The sequence below is a fragment of the Rhinopithecus bieti genome, unplaced genomic scaffold (assembly GCF_001698545.2).
Source record: "Rhinopithecus bieti isolate Rb0 unplaced genomic scaffold, ASM169854v2 scaffold_25288, whole genome shotgun sequence".
Classification (NCBI taxonomy): Eukaryota; Metazoa; Chordata; class Mammalia; order Primates; family Cercopithecidae; genus Rhinopithecus; species Rhinopithecus bieti.
The window spans coordinates 1,140,753-1,151,685 of record NW_016811567.1 but is presented as its reverse complement, the minus strand read 5'-3'; the positions used below and the strand labels follow the sequence as shown (position 1 = coordinate 1,151,685).

General features: G+C 39.5%; 1 protein-coding gene and 1 long non-coding RNA gene across 5 annotated transcripts in view; one reads left to right on the top strand and one right to left on the bottom strand.

The window, feature by feature from the left end:
• Positions 1-219, bottom strand: part of CNOT2 (CCR4-NOT transcription complex subunit 2) — a 117,332-nt gene extending 117,113 nt beyond the window's left edge. For all 3 annotated transcript variants that reach the window (XM_017894048.1, XM_017894052.1, XM_017894051.1), the window contains exon 1: positions 120-219. The gene's annotated coding sequence lies outside the window, so the exon portion shown is untranslated. The remainder of the gene's footprint in view (positions 1-119) is intronic.
• Positions 207-1,273, top strand: LOC108543540 (uncharacterized). Of its 2 annotated transcripts, XR_001889605.1 has the most exons (3): positions 207-288; positions 394-532; positions 698-1,273. It is a non-coding gene; the product is annotated as an uncharacterized LOC108543540 (long non-coding RNA). The 2 variants fall into 2 exon arrangements; XR_001889604.1 differs by having other exon boundaries at positions 241-532.
• Positions 1,274-10,933: the final 9,660 nt, after the last annotated feature.

Sequence of the window (10,933 nt, the reverse complement as noted above, 5' to 3'; positions counted from 1 at the left end):
CGGACCCCGGGCGCGGCCGGACCGGCCCCGGGGCATTCCCCGCCTTGCGGGGGCCCCGAATCCGCCGCCCCTGCCGCGCGCCCCGCTGCCAGACTTCCGAAAATTTGCCAAAAACTCACCGCATGAATTTTCTTGTCCCGCGGATCCAAGATGGCGACGTATCCACCGCGGAGGCTGCTGGGAGCAAGACCTTTACCCTCTGACCGCCGCCGTGACCCCCGTCGCTCCGGCTTCCCTCCGGGTGGCGGCGGAAGGTGGGAGCGGCGACTGCAAAGCAGCAGGGATGGGGTGGGTAGGCCGCTTCCAGCGCGCTTCTAACAAGGTGGAGAGAGGCGCTTCACTCCCCTACAGCCCTCTCACTGCTGCTCCGTCTTGTCTCCCATCGACTCACAGGGAGGCTTGCTGCTCCTCTGCGGCCGTTACAGAGAGCGGGGCTTCTGCGGCCGCTACGGTTTCCCTGGGGCCAAGTTGCTTCGCAGAGGGCTCTGGCCCTGAGTCCGAGGGGGACCGCAGGGTCCAGAGGCGATGAATGGTGAGGTGGCTTCAGTCCGCCCTCCCTGGGGATGCTGAGCGTGTTCGTGTTTGTGTTTGTGTTTGTGTTGGACACCCCGCCCCCGCACGTCCGCCGCCTCACTCCTCCCCTCCTCACTCCCGCCACCTGGAGCGAATTTAACCGTGTCCCTGTTTCCTCCCACAGCTCCCGCAACCTCTGGAGCTTGTGCGCGTACTTCTGGGACCGGCACCACGTCACCGTCACCTTCTGAGTAGTGAGTTCCCCTCTGATGAAACCACTGGTGTATTTACTCACCATCCTCACCTTTTTTTTTTCCAACCTGATGGAAGGAAGTACATAATGGAGAGCAAGTTTTTAAAGCACGGTCTTGTCGTGTGAACTTGCTCTAGCCAAATTAGGTTTATAGCACTTTTTCTGACTCTCATTCCCCCCAGTCTGCACATAAACAAGAGTGACCAGCTGGGTCATCCGCAAGACCATTTGAAATTATTGTGGCTTGGGTGGAAACTTAAAGGAGTGAAGTATCTGCTTTCCGGAAAAATCGTTGTCGTTCAAAGTGAAATTAAACTTGTTTTCTTTGCAATAATTCCCCTTTATTTCTTTGTATGTCTGTAAACTCTTCATTCTTTTGTAATTACTAGACATTTCGTTCTTAAAAGAGCCTCTGCATGTGTGTTTTGGAATTATGTAGCTTCATAATGTGAAAATTGTTCTTTTCTATTTGAGTAGTTAATTTGAAGTAAATAAAATGTCTACTTCAGTTGGTTGTTTCTTTTAAAAATTCACCTTTTCCTTACAAAAGAATCACTGTAATCCAATTTAAATTTATCATTGAAGATCAAAAGCAAGAAATAGCAAGAAACACAACATACTATAAAATAAAAGGTAACTGTTATGTTTTTGAAGGTAAGGTGTTTTGACATAGCAGACATTGTGTGAATTTATTTCAACTCCTAGTGGTACTGGTGTAGACAGAAAATGTTTTGCTTGGTTATTCATTTCATCAAACATTCTACTTCATTTTTTTTTTTTTACTTCAGGAAAATTCGAGGAGGAACAACACATTTGTGTCTTTCCTTCCTTTCTCCCCGTCTTCTCCAAATAGTCCCTTCCTCTTTCTGCTTTCTCCTCCTCTCATGTTAACATCTTCAACCATAAGATGGTGTGTTAAAAGATTGGTTATACCTCTATAGAATGACTTCCAGAGGGTGTAAGTCTGATTTGAGAGTTTTATTACCTTGAGTATTTTACTGGAAGAGATAGAACAAACATTTTTATAATAAACGTGTGGGTTAGGAGTGTTAGGAGAAAATGCACTGATACTATTACTTTCAATATTTGATACTACTTACTTTGACTCACTGAACACTGTTTAGGATGAAATCACTTGAAGCCATGTTGAAGAACAAGCCTTTAATTGTCCTATTATTTGTGCCAAATCTATTATAAATTTGTTAAAATTTTTTTAATACCTACCTTAGAGGGTACTGTAGGTGTTTAATGAGCTAGCATTTGTTAAAGGCTTGTGTAGTAAGAATTCTTACTATAAGAATTACTATTCTTACTGTAAGAATAGATGCTACATTTTTAAAATTGTCCTGTTGCATCAAAAAGTTCATCTTTATTGGTAATGTTAATCAAGTTTGCCCATTTGGTAGTTTGGTTTTCTTTTGACTATCTTAATAGATTTTCTTTCTTTTACCTGAAAAGTAGTCCATACTAATAGGCACATGTTTTGTGTATTTCCAAAATATGTGTTATGTTAAATCCAGACTTTGAGGGAAAAAAAATACCCTATTAAGGGAAGAATGAGTTTGTGTATAACTTGTAGAAGGAGGCCACCCATTTTTAGAAAAGTATGGATGGTATTGAAAATTTTGCCATGGCAAGGGATAAAAAGCACAGGCTTCTCTAATGTGTCTAAAACAACATTTGAATCCCCTTTGTTCATTCCCTAAATCTCCTGCTCCTTTAGGATTCCTGGTTTTCATAAATAGTACCACCATTCACTTTTTTGCTCAAGCATAAAACTTGGAATTTTCTGTGATTCTTCACACTCATACAGCTCATCAGACAGTACCATCAATTCTGCCTGACAAAAATATTCTGAATTTAGCTGCTTATCACCTCCACTGCTACAGCCCTTGGGAGCCAACATCATCTCTTGCTGGACCACAGCAATATCCACACTAGCTGCTTTCACTTTCTATCTGTACCCTCATGAAAATTTTCCCATTCAAACCATTCTCTATATACCAACCAAAGCAATCATTTAAAAAATGTTACTAGTTTATATCACTCCCTTGTGCACACAGAATGAAATCGGAATTCTTTACCATAGCCTTCAAGACTGCATAATCTGGCCCCTGTCCACTTCTCCATCTTCCCAGGAAGCAGTACGGGAAGTTGTTCTCACCCTTCTTACTGCCTCCTTTCTATCATGGGCTGAACTCTTTGTAGTCTGTAGCAGAGCCTGTTGTCCCCCAAAATTCCATTTTTTTCATAGTAGTAGACATGGATACATGGCTACCCAGAACAAAGACTGTATTTTGCAGCCTTCCTTGTAGCCATGTAATAGTGCTGGCTGATGGGATATAATCATTGTATCATGTGGCACACTTGTAAAACCATCCTTAAAAGATAGTCGGTGTACACCTTCAATGCGGCTTTTCCTTTATCGTGTACCATGGACTATAGATGTGATCTTGGAACTCTAGCTGCCAATTTGTGTCTCATGCAGGTTTTCTCATTCTAGGGATGGCAAAACTGGTGGAAACCAGGGTCCCTGAGGACTTTGTGGATGAGAGCACCATGCCAGCCCTGCACTCGTAAATGTCTATATTATTAAAGCCACTATTTTGGGGTCTCTTGTTCTCAACTGAATTTAATCTTACCTGATACTCTGTCTCAGGGACTTTGCACTGTTTATTTTTTATTTATTTTTTTTTTTCAGCCTGGGATGTGGTTTTATTGTCTTGAATATGGCTCATTCATTCTCTTCCTTCAAGTTAACCCAAATATATCTGACAGGCCTTCCATGGCCACCCTATCTAAAATAGCTCCCATTCCCATTTATTGTCTATCAATCACGTGCCCCTCTATTTTCTTAATAGCATTTATAATTTATCATTATCTTCTTTATTCACTGTTTATTTCCTACCTCCCTTCACCATACAAAAATATAAACTACACCTGTTTTGTTCACTACTTTATCCTTCACATATGGTGGGCATTAGATAAGTGCTGTTAGTGAGTCAGTGAATGAAGCAACAAAATTCTTATCCAAGATTAGCTAGACTTTTTTAATATTAAATGAGTAAATGTCAAAAGGTATCCTTAACACAAAATTTGTAAAATCCAATCTAGGAAACAGGAAAAACGGTACTAAACCAATACAATATTCCTAGCCTTCAACTTAATAAAGAAGATGTCTACCTTTTTCTGGGAAATCTGTAAGGCTATTACAAGGGGGAAAAAAAGTAGACTACACTGCAGTATATCCAGGGCTAAAATTCACACTAAAAGGGGTCTGATTTATAATTTATTAGACCTCAGTTTCTTCATCTGAAATACGTGTAAGAATCTTAAGCTTTGAATGGTAATATTATAACAGTTAAAAGTTTAATAGTAAGCCCAACTTATGAGTAACAAAACATGTTAAACATTAATCTTCAGGCATTGTTTTAACAAGTGGTTATTTCTTGATAGTACTGGCAAGGGTTCAGAGAAACAGGGCTACTTATGTTGCTGAGAGTGTATGTTGGCAGCACTTTTCTAGAATGCAGTTTGGCAATATGTATCAAAAGCCTTGAGCATGTGCATTTGACCTAGCAATTCTTTTAGAAATGTGTCATAAGCAGGCTGGGTGCAGTGGCTCATGCCTGTAATCCAAGCACTTTGGGAGGCCAAGGCGGGCGGATCACCTGAGGCCAGGAGTTCGAGACCAGCCTGGCCAACGTGGTGAAACCCCCATCTCTACTAAATACAAACAGATTAGCTGGGTGTGGTGGCGCACACCTGTAGTCCCAGCTACTTGGAGGCTGAGGCAGGAGAATCACTTGAACCCGGAAGGCAAAGGTTGCAGTGAGCTGAGATCATCCCACTGCACTCTAGCTTGGGTGACAGAGCAAAACTCTGTCTGAAACAAACAAAAACAAAGTCCAGGCATGGTGGGTCACACCTGTAATGCCAGCACTTTGGGAGTCTGAGGTGGGGGTGGATCACCTGAGGTCAGGAGTTCGTCAAAGACCAGCCTGGCCAACATGGCAAGACCCCCATCTCTACTAAATTAGCTGAGCATGCTGGCGGGTGCCTGTGGTTTCAGCTGTTGGGGAGGCTGAGATGGGAGAATCACTTGAACCCAGGAGGCAGAGGTTGTAGTGAGCCGAGATTGTGCCACTGCACTCCAGCCTAGGTGACAGCGAGACTCTGTATCAAAAAAAAAAAAAAAAAAAAGTATTATAAGCAAATAAGGATGTGTTTAACAAGTTAATTGCAAGGGTACTCTTTACTGCATCATTTATTAGGAGATTGGTTAACTAAGCAACATCCGTACAGTGAACAGTATTCAGCCATTTGAAATGAAGTGGAGGAAATTTTATTGACATGATATATTGTTAAGAGCAAAGAAAAAGTTTTAAAATACAAATGTTTACTTTGTAAGTCTCACAAAGATCATCTAATGAAATATGCATGAAGTGTTAAGTCAGCCTTGCAAACGTAACTATTTTTTCATTATTTTTATCTCAGTTACTGTTAGAGGAGCATTTTATATTGAATGAGGATCTTTATTAAAACTTCTCGGCCGGGCGTGGTGGCTCAAGCCTATAATCCCAGCACTTTGGGAGGCCGAGACGGGCGGATCACGAGATCCGGCCACTGCACTCCAGCCTGGGCGACAGAGTGATGAGACTCCGTCTCCAAAAAAAAAAAAAAAAAAATACTTCTCTTCAGCCTTCTGTGAAATCTTGTTATGATGGCTATAGTGACACTATATTAAACATAACCAGAATATGTTTATGCTCAAATATTTCAAGCAATATTTGATGCTTAAAATACCAAAATGACAATGAAAATGAAAGAAATTTGGATAGTTCCTTAGAGTTAATTGTGTTTCAGATATGAACATAAAGTATGTTTTTAATATTACCAGTTTTGAGAATAATAGAATAAATGCCTTCTCACCTTAATAAGATGTTCTGTTCTGACTCAGTTTTCATTTGGCATTTGTTTTTCAAATGTAGCTGAATCTCATTCATGTGCCAGGCACTGTGTTTTGTCTCTGAGAGACAGGAAAAACCAAACTTTTTTCCTGTTCTCAAATACTACTCAATACAATACTTCTGCAACAAGATGGGGTGGGGTAGCGGTCCCCTCTCACCCCTGCCCACATCAAACCATCAATTCTCTAGCAGACATCAGCTGGGTGTCTCAATTCTATTCAGTTTTGACACTGTCTACCTGGAGGCAACATCAGATTGAACAGATTGAGGGCATGGTACTACAAGACTGCCCCCACCACTTCCAGGGCCAGCCACAAGTAGTAGGTTGTCACCTATACTCCTGACCAAGCTATAAATCAGGATTCCCATGATCCCTTCCTCAGGTTCAATGAGTTCACTAAAGTGGCTCGCAGAAGTCAGAGAAACTACTTGCATTTACCCATTTATTATAAAGGATATTACAAAGCATACAGGTGAACAGCTGGATGGAAGAAGAGTCTGCACACCTTTTCTCCCATACCTTGCCCTATGTATAGGTAGGGAGAAGAGGTGTGGCAATTCCATGCCCTCTCCAGGCAGGCCAGCTTCCGAGAACCTCGTAGTGTTCAGCTATCAGGAAGCTCTCTGAACCCTGCTTGTCCTTTTGGGTTTTTATGGATACTTCATTTTGTAGGCATGATTGATTACATTATTGGTCATGGTGAGCAAATAACCTTTAGCCCCCTCTCCCCTCCCTGGAGGTGAGGAGCCAGCTTAAAGTTCCAACTCCCTAATCACATGGTTGGCTTCCCTGGCAACCAGCTCCCATCCTGAAGCTATCCAGGAGCCCATCAAGAGTTAGCTCATTAGAACAAAAGATTCTCCTATCATCCAGGAAATTCCAAGGGGCTTAGGAGCTCTGTGTCAGGAACCAAGGGTCAAAGACTGAATAGAACAAGATTCTCCTAGTGCCCCTATCTAGAAGTTTTAGGACTTCTGGGCTAGGAAACAGGGATGAAAACTAAAAAATCCATACAAAAGATAGATCTATATATATAATATTATAAATCACATCCTGTCATTTAGTTCTCAAGAAAACTATGTGATGTCAGAATAATAGTATAATGTTTTCCATTTTCTTGTATACTACATGTATGTAGTATATATCATTTAAACTTGTGAACCACATTTCCCCCCCTTTAAGTATCCTTTTCCGTATATTGAATCTCTCTAATACTCATCACCTTTGGAATTGATCATGGCAGTATTAAAGCCACTTCTCTTCTTAACTGAACATTAAAGATGCTATTATCCCTCCAGTGCTTTTGTGGGTCACTATCATCTATAAAAATAACCTAAAAGGAGAAGCCAAATAAATGAGGTAACCAGTGGAAAGAATATAAGATCCTTAGAATCTAAAAAGTGGCTGTAACCAATCAGCATAATAAAACCTCTAACAATAGAAAATATAGTTACCACTTAGTTTAGCATCTGCTAAATGGCTAGGACCATAATTACATGGTTTCACTCAATCTGTGCAACATTTCTAGGTGATAGGTGGTATTTGCATTTTACAGATGAGGAAATGGAGGCTTTAAGAGAGGCTGCTTTAGATTACACAGATTATAAAGAGGATTGGAATTCAGGTTTTGTAACTACAGAACCTATTCTTTCTTTTTTAAATGTAATTTTAAAATGTGTATAATATTTTGTATATTCATTTTCTTGGGAGAGGATCCATAGATGTCACAAGATTCTCGAAGAGGTCTTTACTGAAAAAAAAAAAAAAGTCTGAGAACCACTAAAACTCCATGCTGTGAATTTAGTGCACTTAATAATGGGGAAGAAAGTAACTCCGACATAGTTTGGCCACAGAATATATTTTTGAAATGTTACTAATCAATCAAATGAATAAATATGGAGAAACTAGGTAGATGCTTAAAATTCTGATTCAACTAACTTGAGTTGCTATTATACACTGGCCCCACAGAGTATACACTACTGTTTCTCAGTCTTGAGTATTATAGGAGCACCTTTTATGAATTTTTGTGGATACCCAGTGTGATAAACTATTTTCTTATACAGTTACCCTAATATGTACAAATAGAAAACTAGGAGTAAACTTATGTTTTAGCTCTATTTTAACTATTAAACTAGAAAAAATTAGGAATGAAATAAAATTAAAATATTTTAAGTTAACAACATTAATGTAAAAGTGTTTTGTTAAGCCTAAATCATCAATGGAAACAGAGCACAGATTTATTTGAATTTTAGATACCTATGTTGCCGTGTGATAACTCAATTTTCCTAAGTTTTCTCTGTTATAATTTTTTTGAAACCTTTGTTCCAGAAGCAAGCAATTACAATATTTGATGTTTCCCTGGCATAAATGGATCATTAATTTACTTATTCTTTACTGTAGCCCAGGGCAATTTTAAGTTAGATAGTCTGGCTCCAACTCTATTATAAGCAAACAAAAACATGGGCACTCAAGTCAAAGTGTTTATTTATATAATGGTGTTTTTTTAATCCAAAACTGAGATGTTAATTTTTAGATTACTTTCGAAATAAAAGTACAAAACTGAAGATTTTTTATAATAACTCACAAATACTAAAGAATATGTTAGTGGGCCACTAGAGATTTAAGAAGCAAGGTTATGAGCATAAGGATTTTGGATAGCTAAGATCTGGAATTTTATCTAACTGAAACACATGCAAGCTTCAGTGCCCTTTGATAAAAATGCAATATTTTAAAAATTACTTCTGTAAACCTCAGTTTTGCTGCCTAAAATTTGTGCATAAAAATATGACTATGCTTTTCAGGACTGTCACAAAAATGTTATCAGATGGGCTGGGCGCCGTGGCTCACGCCTGTAATCTCAGCACTTTGGGAGGCCTAGGCGGGCAGATCATGAGGTCCGGAGATCCAGACCAGCCTGGCTAACATGGTGAAACCCCATCTCTACTAAAAATACAAAAAAAATTAGCCGGGCATGGTGGCGGGCGCCTGTAGTTTCAACTACTCAGGAGGCTGAGTTAGGAGAATGGCGCGAACCTGGGAGGTGGAGCGTGCAGTGAGCTGGGATCATACCACTGCACTCCAGACTGGATGACAGAGCAAGACTCCATCTCAAAAAAAAAAAAAAAAATGTTATCAGACAACATGTGCAAATGCTTACTTAGCACAGTGTGTGGAATGAACCAACCACTCAAATAGTTGCGATGATGGTGATGATAATAGTTTTATGTGGAAAACCACATGTAATCTAAGAATTTTTAATACAGAAAATTACTAATGAGGCACCTGAAAAGGATAATGGAAGAAAATAATAGACTATATAGATAGTCATTTAAAAAAAACAACAAATATAAATGTGCCAGCTAGTTGAGTGTTAAATATTTTCTGTTGAGAACTAAAAAATAAATCAGGTAAGGTAGGGAAGTAAAACGTATCCCTAAATGATTACATTTTATAGCGTCAACTAGTGATCATGTTTTTTTTTTTTTTTGAGATGGAGTCTGGCTCTGTCACCCAGGCTGGAGTGCAGTGGCACAATCTCAGCTCACTGCAAGGTTCAAGCGATTCTCTTGCCTCAGCCTCCTGAGTAGCTGGGACTGCAGGCTCCCGCCACCACGCCCGGCTAATTTTTTGTATTTTTAGTAGAGACAGGGTTTCACCATGTTAGCCAGGATGGTCTTGATCTCCTAACCTCGTGATCCGCCCGCCTTGGCGTCCCAAAGTGCTGGGATTACAGGCGTAAGCCACCGCGCCCGGCCGTGATCATATTTTATTTTGCTGCCATAAAAATAGTATTTTAAATCACTTTTAAAAATAAACATGTTAACTAATCTTGAGTTTATGTAATGGCATCCCTTTCACAGTTACTAAGAGGATTTTAAAAGACCCGTCACTTTTTAAAGACATTGTTTAGAAGAAGATAGTTACCGGATAGTTACAACAGTTTTAAACAATCTTACATTTTAATATGATGTCCAACTCTGAAGTAGTTAGAATGGATTGTCATAATCAATTAAGATTTTTAAAAACACTGCCTAATATAGAGGTAAACACCATATTTTATAAAACACTTACTGTACTTCGTCAGTAAGAGTAAGATTAATTTCCATTAGCTTGTGGATTATAAAAGTTGCTACTGCTGCCATAACTTTGGTGAACGTGATTCTGGAGAAATATTATCCCCAAACCTCTTCTTTTCCTTCTAATGAAGCAGCCTGCAATTAGGAAATAACTCTTCATAAGCATAACCCATGTAAGTGAGCATGTAATAGTTAAATGGCAAAATCCAGAGAAACAGCCAATTGATCTTTTACAAACTCAGCAGCTGCCACTGAGGAAACAGATGATAATGTAGCACAAAAAGATACCAGAAAACACAGGGCTTCTAGATACTTAGTAAGGAAGACCTTTTTGAAAGCTTTATCCTGAAAACTAATCTCTTCTTGCTGAAAGCCAGGGAATCTTAGAATCTCAGCAAAAACACCACCACTTACAATAGAGCAGAGGGAAGAGAAAATTTGTTTTGAATGAACCAACAACAGCAGACATTTATTATACTTTTTTTAATTTATAAGAAAAAAAGATTGAATTGAATCACAGTTCTGCAGGCTGTACAGGAAGCATGGTACCAGAATCTGCCTGACTTCTGATGAGGGCTTCAGGAAGCCTACAATCATGGTGGAAGGTGAAGGGTGAGCAGGCATCTCAACATGGTGGAGGGGGAGCAAGAGAGAGCTATTATACTTCTTTAAGTTAAAGAATCTACTTGGCTTTGCCTAGTTCCTTATAGAAACAGAAATTACAAAAGGGAATGAAGGAGGGAGAGAGGAAGGAAAAGGAAGAAAAAAAGGAAAAGGGAAAGGAAAAGGAACAAGGAAAGGAAAAGAAAAGGAAAGGAAGATTCTAAACTAGATTCCTCAGTACACTAGTTACGTAAGATACTGATAAGTATTCTGTTAAAAAAAAAAAAAAAAAAGGATTTCATTCTAATGCTCTGAATTAAGAGGTTTCATTATTGCCAAAGTTGTTTGTTCCTTGTTTTTCTTCTTTTTTTTTCTTTTTTTTTTCTTTTTTCTGAGACAGGATCTCAGTCTGTCACCCAGGCTAGAGTACAGTGTGGCGCAATCAGAGCTCACTGCAGCCTCCAACTCCTGGGCTCAAGTGATCCTCTCACCTCAGCCTTCAGAGTAAATGGGACTA